General features: G+C 36.6%; 1 long non-coding RNA gene across 1 annotated transcript; it reads right to left on the bottom strand.

The window, feature by feature from the left end:
- Positions 1–1,397: 1,397 nt before the first annotated feature.
- Positions 1,398–7,063, bottom strand: LOC126827202 (uncharacterized). Its single transcript, XR_007682605.2, has 5 exons — positions 6,726–7,063; positions 5,884–6,241; positions 5,235–5,317; positions 4,290–4,350; positions 1,398–2,273 (listed from the first exon to the last, which is right to left on the bottom strand). It is a non-coding gene; the product is annotated as an uncharacterized LOC126827202 (long non-coding RNA).
- Between the last annotated feature and the right edge of the window lie 4,653 nt (positions 7,064–11,716).

Genomic DNA, 11,716 nt, shown 5'->3' with positions numbered 1-11,716 from the left:
GTAAGTAACGAATAGTAAACTATAAATAGTATAAGTATAATATGTAATTCCAATTTCAAATGAGGGGTTTATTCGAACTATAACGTATTTGATAATACCCATTAATTCATTTTATAGCACCATACTGCCCCTGGTGTTCATAGATTAATAGCGCAGGCCTTTGAATTAATGTGGGCCGAGATTATGATTGCTATAGTGTCATACATGTGGAAGCATTCTGTTAATTTCGAGTAAATTCTGGGATTTAGTATTCTTTCTTTACGAGTGTAACCACTCAGAGGTGTTGAATACCCAATTCGTGTCCTATAGTAATTTTTTTTAGAAAAACTGATCGGTGAAGGCCAACTCAACCGACTGCGTTCTCGCGCCACTGGTTGTTTGATTATCACTTTAAACAACGTAGATGCTATATCGGTCCCTCAAAATTAGAGAGGAGTTTGGCCCCCACAGTTGGTTTACGTATTCATTAATACTGATTGATTGCTAGATAGCTACATGTATGCTACTGCTAGGGTTTGGGTTTCCGCCTAACTAATACATTAGTATATTCATACCACGAGAAGGAGAGCCACGGTAGGTCAGTGAGTAAGATATTGGCTCTCTAACCAGGAGGTCCTTTGTTCGATCCCTTCGTTGGCCGAAAAAGTTCATTGGAATTTTCCGGTGTAGTTCCTCCTTGTCTGTGGTGTAGGACCAGACAAGCGACAACGTATACTCGTTTGAATGGGGCGGAACACCGAAGTCCTGTGTACACATTTGTGTGCACTTTAAAGAACCCTTGCCAGTTGGAATTCGAAATAAGAGTAGGCCGTAGCGCCGCAGTACCAGCAAAATTTCCATCATAACACACTGCATGGCGTACGCCCTTCTTCATTAGCCCAGTCGGAGCAGAACAGTATCGACGCTAAACCCCATATCATTTCATGAAAACCAATGATAAGCTCCGCTCCTTTTCGCATAATTGGGATGACGATTTAGCACCCCACATTTAAAGCAGGGCACACTAAATTAACCAGGTTTCTTCAAGGTGTCAGTGGACAAACCCCGGTATTGACTGAGAAAGTTCCCGGAGATTATCTAGCGTGGTTTCCTTCAGTGGTGCAGAACGGAGGGTCTGACAACGGAACGGTGTCTAGTCGTGTGGCTGGGACGAAAAATTGAGATCTCCGTGTACATGCTGGCGTGCACGTAAACATCTCTTGTCAGTTCGATTTCGAAATAAGGGTAGGCCGTAGTGCCGCTGTCTGGGCAGAATTTCCCCAATATTACACTGTATGGCTTACGCCAGCCTTTTTTTTACACCAGTAGGGCACATTTCATCTCATAAAATATATATTGGACCGCTTCTTTTAAGATAAAAGATCAAACAATAAAACACAACACAACAGGTATTTCCCTTTTTTTTTCTTATATTAATCTATAAATACATATTCAGGCACCATTATCTAAGTGAATAATATTTACAAATATTTATAGATTATTGACATTAATTAAACAACCATCAGCAGTGGCGGACGCATACTATTTGGTAATGACTTGGCCTGTATGCCTTGATCTGTTCAAAATTACAACTGACCAACTGTTGTAACACTTTATGACAGCCAACCAGCTCTTATTTCCTAACAAATGTCTCAATGTTTGGTTTGAAATTCATCCTGTAACACCGATTCTTCAAAATATGTCATGGGTGGGGGTAGGGTACTTCTTTTGAATATACGTAACAATAAATTAAAGGTCATAGGATACATGAATGATTTTACCCCGCCATTTTACTCGCGAATTTCAAACGGGTCCCCAGATCCATTCACTTGATCCGCGTTTTTTCTTTGTGTCTTGTCAGTATGTTTGTCTTGTGTAATTGTTTGTGTGTGGTGCAGTTCCCCTGGACTTACTATTAACCAATATCTGTCCTTAACAAAATTATTTTCTTAAATTTTTACAATTTTTAAACCGCTTGTATCAATTGGTTTCAATTTCCAGTCATTAAATTAATGGAAAGTCAGACAAAAATAAATAGTAGTTTTGTTATTATAACCTTAAAACCGGTTATCAACTACCTAAATTTCATTATAAAAATATATGATTATTTTTGTGCAAGCGTCTGTGATAAATTCATAATTTAATAAAGCACAAATTTAAAACAAACTAAAAAAAAACCCCAAACTATGCGCTAATTTATGCTGGAGCGCCAGCAGTTGCACCCGCCATTTGCCTTTGCATCTGTGCTATATTACTTGTCATCATCTGGTACTGGTTGATTGAATTGGACAGAGCTGAAAAAAACAAGAACATCCATGTTTGTTACATTTATTACAGGTTGGCATATTGTTTTGTTCTAAAGTAGATCTTCATATCTATAATGACATTAACCTAGACAGACTTCCGGTCGACAAATACTATTAAAGATCCATTAGGTAAAATTTAGATAAAGAGTTAACCGTTCTTGCTATAATAGTTTCAAAATAGATAATAAAAAATGAACATTTTGAAAATTTCAGTCAAATCATTTTATTCTGAGCGAAATTATGAATGTCTGAAGTTTTGACAAGAAATCGCGTAATTAGTCTCGATTGTCAAGTACCATTGCTACGATAATAAACATGGTCTTTATTTTCCATTTCAACGTTTAGCAAAGATAATCAGCCATCCAATGGTCTAAGAGAGTTGAATGTGGACTTGTCATGTGAATAAATGTCTAAATAATAATTACCAATTGAAGTCAGAAAAAAGAACTGCAATAGGCAGATTTGGTTCTTACATAATGCATCTTTTAATTATTTCGCGATAATGTATACTAATTTGAATATTATTCGATCGACTTTTCCCACAGACTTTAGCTAGACAGAAGAAGTGAAGTCCTGCATTGAGCTATCCATAATGATTGACAGCCACTGAACGACGACTCATCTGGATAACGGAGTCGATAGGCACATCCGGGTTATGGCTTTTTTGTCAAACAATATCAATCAAAGACAAACAGGACGGCCCAAGCTGTCTTTGCTAAGGAAAAGACCCCAAACCCTCGAATGGTTGCGAGAAATTAAAAAAAAATATAAATAATAAAAGCCACAAGAATGCGACCATTAAATCGGATAATTATTTGGTCAGTTATATATAGGACATAATATACGTCGTTGTGACAAACGAATTTCATTTCTAAACAGACATGACCAAGAGCTATACACGTTGATGTTAATAAAGCGGGGAGGGTCAGACACAATGATATATAAGATACGAGATGACCTAAATGTAAAGTTTACCGCTGATCCTATATGCCCAGGTAATTTGACAGGCTCAGAAAAGACAAATGGAGGAATGACAGATCGTGTCGTTTATTTACAAGAATTTCGTGGGCCAGTAAATCTCCATCGTTAGTTTCGTATAGAGCAGAACGTTGATGGCTCGTTCCTCTTTTGATGATTTGACATTTGTTTGCTAATTGTATAAATTATACAATACCTTTCCTAAAGATACTAAACGTTTAGATTATATGAAATAACGATATATCTATATAAGCAGACAGCTATGATTTACGATTTAATGTGTAACAGAATGGGGTAAAGTGGTTGATTTTTTTTAACTAAGCGTATTTTTATTCATTTATTTCTTTGAATATTTCCATTTAGTACAACGTGACCTGTCTTCCACTTGCCATGTATAGGCCTTAACTCTCTAACTGATATTCTATATATTGTTTTAACTTAAAGCTAGCATAATAATATATAGTTCTATATTTATATAATGGTAAATAGCTTAAGCCCGTGTATTCGCTTGTACAGTTATTAAACGAGGCAGACTTTACAGGGTTTACAGATTTAATTAGAAGTCTGATTCCAGGCTTCTCGCTCATCCGAGCAAAAACTTGACTGGAATAAATGGACATCGAGTTTGGGTCTGGAATCTTATTACATTCACAATTTACTGACTTGGAAGACCCACGACGACGCATTAGCAGTGCATATGTACATGTCTTAAAATAGTTTTTTTTTCAGATTAACAATAAGATTTCTCAGACAAAATTATGACAGATAAATAACAGTATGAATAACCGAACAGGGTATAGGAATTTTTAGAATGCACTTAATGGGTTGAGCAAGAGATCAGGTATTTGTCATTGTACAAGTATTTAACCACTGGCAACATATATGGCGGCAAATATATTACAATAATGGTTTATAATTTATAATAATAATAATGATAGCAGAAATAATACCATATGTAAATTGCGTCGAAAAGCGTTAAATATATTATGGCTATTGTTTATACTGCGTCAACCTCGGCATACATACCACCTTAATTAAAACAATCGTTGAAGTTGTTGCATTTGCTCCATGTTAAGGTTGTTGAAACCTATGTAATATGTAATATGCATTTTTCTTATATGGCAATGAACAAGGCAGTCTTGACAGTTATATTCAACCGTTAACAAGGAGACGACACTGGCTAGTTCGTTCTTCTTGGACCTTTTAAAGTGTCACACAACCAGGCTAAGGCATGGGTAGACCTAAGCCTCACATAGCTGGTTTAGATATCGATCACTGGGTTGGAACACAAATCGCAGTGTATCGTATATTTTAATTAACAATATCCATTGGTAAACAATCACAGACTCACCCATCATGAAATACAGAGGAATAACAAATTCCCAAGATCAACTCCTGTTTAAGTACCTGTATGTTTGAATTAAATATACTACAAACTTATACAGGGCCGGATTAACCTTGTGCGGGACCCGGAACTAGTCAATGATTAACCTTGTGGGGACTCGGGGACAACTCAATGCTTAACTTTAGGAGGACCCTGGCAATGAGGGTGGGGGCGGGGCTGAATTAAGAAAACAGCGTAGGGTCCAGAAAACCTTGAAGAATAGATTGGATTTGGTGAATCTACGGGAGATTCTGGGCAAATCCTTTTTAAAGTCACTAATATAAGATTATATAAGAAACTTTTAGCCAGAAATCGACCAATTTACGAACCCCAGTCAATCGTATCAATTCAAAAGCTTTTGGGATTGAGATTATACTGAGATTATAGTAAAATCTTTAAAATATAAAAGCCTGCGTTAGGTCGTGATATCTCCATACATTATATTACGAACTATAAAGTTTTGTCATTGTCAAATTGCTTTGCTTTTATCATTCATATTAGTTTTCCACAGTCTATTATTGGATGACAGTCCTGACAAATTATGAAATATAAACATTTGTATTAAAGGCTGACATAAAATTACTTACTTATAAATGGATCCGGTGGGTTGTAAACAGGCCATTTTCGGGATTTAATTTCATACCAATGTCCGTCAGATTTTAATTTTGCTCTACAAAAAATAAATAGGGCTTTTAAATTGAAAGGGGTGATCGTGGTGGAGGGTGGGCGTTATTCTCATATCTGTAGCAATATTATCTAAAATTCAATGACCATTCAAAAGGTATTATAAACCAGTTATAGTGCTAGCCGTTATAGAAAAACATATTATGAAAATAGGTTATATCTCAAGCACTTCCGGTTAGTAGTGATACAAAGAAATTTCTAATTAATAATGATTACTCAGAAATAGCTTATCTCAAGTAATTCCGGTGATACAGAAACATACTTTTAGAATTAAAGATCATTACTTAGATATAAGTACTTTACGGTTAGTAGTGATACAGAAACATACTTTTAGAATTAAAGACCATTACTTAGATATAAGTACTTTACGGTTAGTAGTGATACAGAAAGAATACTTTTAAAATTAAAGATCGTTACTTATCAAATGGAATGGACTGGGATTTAACACAATACTTCGGTAAATGTGAGAACCGGGTTTGGTCGTGAGGCTAGAGCACTAGCGCTAGACCGCCTACGTTATTTGCTAAATCAAAGAAGAAAACGTCTACTTACGTGAACTGAACCATAGTTGCACCCATAGTCATTTCAGTTGGATACCACAAGAAACCGGCATATTGTCTAATGGCAGATTGACGCGTATTCCAGAAGTTGTCGTTGGGTTTTAAAGCTCGGCTAATTAAAATTCTTCTTTCTTCGGCGCTTCCTACAGCATCGGGGCCCATAGCGTGTGGGTCACACATAAATCCTTGTCCACCAGCTGAATACCGAGGCATAATCTTAAAAACACCCAACAATTGTGGACTTATTCTTGTATTGGGAAATAAGTTTACTGTCCCAGAAAACTCTGTAGCATAAATGATAAAATCTGTAAAATTATCTGGTTGGTATTTTGTCCATGGTTTTATGGCAACTGAAAAAATAATAACAATTATTCGAATATTGCAATGCTCAACAATTTTGCTATTAATATTGACACAAATTCTATGGAAAATAACGATGGTAACAGTATGTCTATTGGATTTAGAGTTTTTGTACAGCAGGTGTAAGAAGATCATCGTGTGTTTACATAGCCACTGGAATACAACACGGTTTTGTTCATTACTCACTTTGATTTATTTTACGTTTAAGCAATCCCGTTGAAAACATGTCCAGAAAATAGACTTTCATACAATGTTAATCATTACGTGTATTAATGAAACGGAATGATGTATAATCGGGGTGCAAATTGGTTAAAAGCTTCTTACTGTTTTCCACTGAAAACATATAGAAGGCAATCTAACCAAACTCTTTTCTGGAACCCTAAATTATAAGCTTTGCGGGGAGAGAACGGGTTGCAGATTGAATTTAGTCGGTTTTGTTGATACACAATTATTAAAAGTGAAATTAATATTTACCTTCAATTGGATATCCTCTTCTGACTTCACTATAAAAGCCTTCTGTACTAAGTTTAAAAGGGGCGTTGTTGCTGCCCCAAATACTTGTTCGGGACCTAAGATATTGACACGCATCTGCTAATTTCTGCTGTCCACCTAAAAGCTGATTAATATTAGGAGTCGCTCCTGGGCCCATTGCTTGACCCCCAACGTTGGGACCGAAAGAAGCCTGTCCACCACCGAAAGCGGCCTGTCTAGGAAACTGACATTGAATCTCAAGTATAACGATGAGTGCGAACACCACTAACACCATTTCTTTGTGAAGTCGATCCATAGTGTCAACTGTATCTCTGCCAGCCGCAAATCGAGCACTGACGATGTTGACGTCCAGATTCATTTAAACCCCTCTGTTGACACGTGACTTGTCTACGGGCCATGATTCATTGTTTCAGTAATTCTGAGATGTTAAACAAATGACCCACAATTAGAATTTACGATGTTTAAATACTTGTTTGGATGTTGATATAACATTTATTAATAGGATTTCAGGGCATTTACACGGATAAGAATGGATTAATTAGGCAGAAGGAAGGCAATGGATAATAATAGTCTAGACGATCAATGCATCGGGTTGTGAAAATGAAATATAGAGACATTGAATTAAACGGACATCATCGTAGAAGACCCACAAATGTTAAAAGTTCTTTGAATTTATTATTCTCATGTGTAGTATTCGTACACTTTCCATTATGTTATGTTGGACCACACTTTTTAATAGAAAAATGTTGACGATATGGGATACAAAGGAAACAGTTACGCGCAGGATAATGTTTGACGATGTCGGATACAAAGGAAACCGTTACGCGCAGGATAATGTTAACTAAAATCTAAAAGTAGTAATATAATTTACCGCAAGAACCGGGGTTGGGAGGTGGGGGGGGGGGTATTTCCATTTTTGGGGCATTGTATTTCCGTTGTTTGGGCACAGACACCAGACAATGAGTTTAATGAAATGCTATAATACCTAAGTGAAGCTTTGTGGAAACTCATTTTAGTTAATGATTGATTCATTCTGAAAATTCGGGTGAGAAAGAACATTTTCGGACAAATAGACTCAGCACCACCACCCCCCCCCCCCCACACACACACACACACACCCACACCCCTTGGTAATTTCAGTCGTTGCTGCTAATTGTTACTGATGCAGAATGGGGTATCTGACAATGAACAGTATCAAGTGGTTCGAATACCACGAAAAATCGAGGCCCGTATATACATTAGCGTGCACGTAAAATAACCCTTGATATTTGGAATTCGAAATAAGACAGGGGTAGGTCGTATCACCTGGTAAAAGTTCTCCTATAGTAAACTGCATGCCCGTCCATATTATCCCAGTCGGTGTAGAAAAGTAGGACGTTAAATCCGATTACATTTCATTTTATTTTTAGTATAACTTTCACCATGTGCAATCACAAATGCTCTTCATTCTGTTTTGAATTAACAAATCAAGACGGTGGATGTAATTATTTTTGTTTATCATCAGCAATAATAGATAAACAAACCAGCAGCACGTGCTAATTTAATACCAGCTGTTGCATAAAATATTTTAGAGTATGCGCACCTTTAAATTTGAGGGTCCACTGTGGATCATTGAGTAAGACGTTAGCTCGCTAACCTGGAGGTCGCGTGTTTGATCCATGTATTGGTCGAGAAGGTTCATTGGTATTTTCCAGTGTGGTTAACCCTTGTCAGTAGTGCAGGACAAAGTGTCTGGCAAGGGACAACGTATACATTGGCGTGCATGTATAGGATTCCTTGGCGGTTGGAATTCGATATAAGAGTGGGCCATAGCACCGTTGACCGGGAAAACGGAGCCGAACAGTAGGACGCTAAACCCCATTTCATTTTCCTTAAATTTGATAGTTCTGAAAAATGTTTAGACCTAGATATGTTTCAGATAGTTTTAAAGTAACACTCCTTTGTTATAGTCGGTCCCTTTAAGTGAGGAAGTGTAGGGTTGGGGGTGGGTGGTAAATATATTACAAAGAACAATTAGATATATGATAGTACAAAAACATTTACGCCTAAATTGAAGATTCTGTGATAAATAATAATAACTGATTGAATTGGGGTGTGTATGCAGCGCCCAGGTGTCCAATATGATTTGACTTCGTTTATTTTCGTCCAAATCGACAGACAATTCAGTCATTTCCTTGTCTAGACTGGGATCGTGGTGAAGTCATGACCGAGAGTTCAGCTTATTTACCTTTGTCTGCTACTGACCTTTTCTGGGATTTTACGCCTGTTAGTTTCCATTAGGTACACTATTAATTTGTTGTGTTAACTGTGATGGAAGACTATGTGATATGGTCTATAATTAATCACTAACAGATCATTTTTCTCCTCAGATTTATGCCATTATATTTTTTAGTGGATGCGAAGAGTTTGAAAAAAACATATGTCAATTTGTTTCCAATCGGTGCCGATGGGTGCCTGGCGTTAAATACACATTCATGGAGTCTTATTTTCATCCGTTCAAACGGTTTACCGGTAAAACGGTTGTTTTAGTCAGAATAGGGGTTAAGGTTTTGTTAACAAATAATGTCCTGACTTTAAAATATTCTATTTCTCGTTTGTAATGAACAGTTAACCAGAACCTAACATTCTATCTAATCAAATACGTTTATATAACAAACTTATTTAATGAACAGTTCATCAGAATCTAATATTGTATTTGATCCAATTCGTTTATATTAGCTTATTTAATGAACAGTTCAAATCGTCTATTAGAATTTAATATTGTGTCTGTACCCCTGTTGATTTAAACCGTGGAATTACCCAAGTATCTGTATTGGGGTCGCTACTGTTCACTCTATACACTAAAAAACTAGATACACTTATAAGTGACCATGGCCTTCTTATACATTTTTATTCTGACGACTTTAAAATTATGCCTTTTTAAGCCTACACCACTGTAGTTACTTCCACGCAATCCCAGCTTTCAGGGTGTTATGAAAACAAACTAAATTTAATGATGAGAAAACTGAAGCGTTACTTCTTGATCCCGAATCCAGACGTGATCATTGTGGTATAACCCATGTGTATGTCGGCAACCTCTCTATTCCAATTTCAAACAGCATCAGAAATCTTGGAGTGATGTTTGATAGCTATCTCAATATTGAAACCGACAAAACGCATATATGCAAAGTGTGATATCGCATTCTACTAAACATAGGATGCACTAGGAAGTATCTTCAATGCTGATTATACTAGGATATTACTGCCCTCGTTAGTGCTTGAGAGAATAGATTACTTCGTTAGGTCTTTTTTAGCGTATGCGCCATCTGCTCTTATTCTTTAATATATGCCAGTTCGATAATTAAACTTGTCTTTATACATGTACCTGGAAATCTGTCAGCCGATTGTCCGTTGGTACGACAGTAGGCTACGTTATTCAGATGTTCTGTTAGATCCCGTGTAAGGTATAATAGCAGCCCCTGGAAATCCGGGGTAAGTATTTGGGATCAGGAATTGTTTGAAATTTATTTAACACGCCTCGGCTTGGCGCCGTGATGGGTACCCCCCCCCCACACACACACACCTACCTCCACACCAGGACACGTGTCATAGTTTCGTAAACCGATTTTAAATGGTACTTTTTAAGGTGTATCCTGATGTATGGACAAATGTAGCGAGTCGCAAACTTACAAATTCATCATAAATAACGTAAATTCAAAACGACAAAGAGCCTCCAAACTAAACTACAAGAGAACATTACCTGTAATTCGCTTGCCCGTAGGGATCTTTAAGACCATTTGACCACCAAATTCCCTTCTCCTCCCACCGCAAAAATGTGTGAATGGATATGAGGGCGTATAAAAGTGAACTGTTATATGGTGTCAATTTGTAAACTTCCTAAAACAACCCGTCATTTATTACTGTGTCTGATAGAAAGGTAAATACTTGTCGAAAGCATCACATAAGAGGCATTTATACTACCACTTTATAAATATTACTAATTTGGTGTCCTGTCCGTAGGATTGTCTTGTGTAATTGTTTTTGTGTTTGGTGCGGTCCCCTTGCACTTACTAAATATGTATATACTAGTACACCATTGTACTCACTGTTCTGAACGATGTAATTTCTTTTAATTTCCCAAGTCATAAATGGATTTACTTACGTGAAAGTTAAATCTCCATCAAGCCGTGGGATTATATAGTCTTGTAGTAGGTCATGACCTCAAGAATTAATTGACATAGTTTTTAGGAAAGTAAAACAGCCCAAGTTGGATTCTTCACTCTCCGTTATTCTATCAGTATAAATCATCTAACAATTTGTGAATTGTATATTAATTCTATCAGTATATTAACAAATCATTGAAATGCTTTATACGGATAAGAGAACAATGTCTTAATTTTATTCCTTCTCTATCAGGTAGGGGTGAGCGGTCTTCGAATAGTCTAACGAGTGAGCTGTAGATCATAAGATCTGTTACTGAGTTAAGTAGCGTGGTTTCGAGTCTACGCGTGTACGTGACAAGGGGTAAGGTCGCCTTCCTAACCTCGTGGGTATCCCCCCTCACCCCCACCACCCTACACAAACTGCTAAAGACCCATACGCGCAAGCAAAGTACTAAATTAAAATCTCCAGCGAGATTTACAATCATTTTCATTGGGTCTCAGTATATCACATATGATAATTTGTGTATGTCAATCATCATTTCAATGTAGAATGACAGTATGTCACATATACATAATGGATATTTCAAAATACAAAAAGTTTAACTATCTATCAATCATAGAAACATGAATCTTTAAATATATCGGACAGATACAACTTTATTTTGACAGCGTTAATTGTATAATTGCTGTTGAAAGAAATCATGGATTTGACAGGGGAAGACAGCGGAAGTCAAATAAAAACACACTCCTTGGTAATAAATAATGTAGCACTGAATTTTAACGATCAAATACTTTTCTAAAATCTAGTATATATATATATATGTAAAGTCA

Source organism: Patella vulgata, chromosome 7 (genome assembly GCF_932274485.2).
Source record: "Patella vulgata chromosome 7, xgPatVulg1.2, whole genome shotgun sequence".
In the NCBI taxonomy this organism is placed as follows: domain Eukaryota; kingdom Metazoa; phylum Mollusca; class Gastropoda; family Patellidae; genus Patella; species Patella vulgata.
Note: the sequence above shows the minus strand (reverse complement) of the source record. Positions and strands in the feature narration are given on the sequence as shown.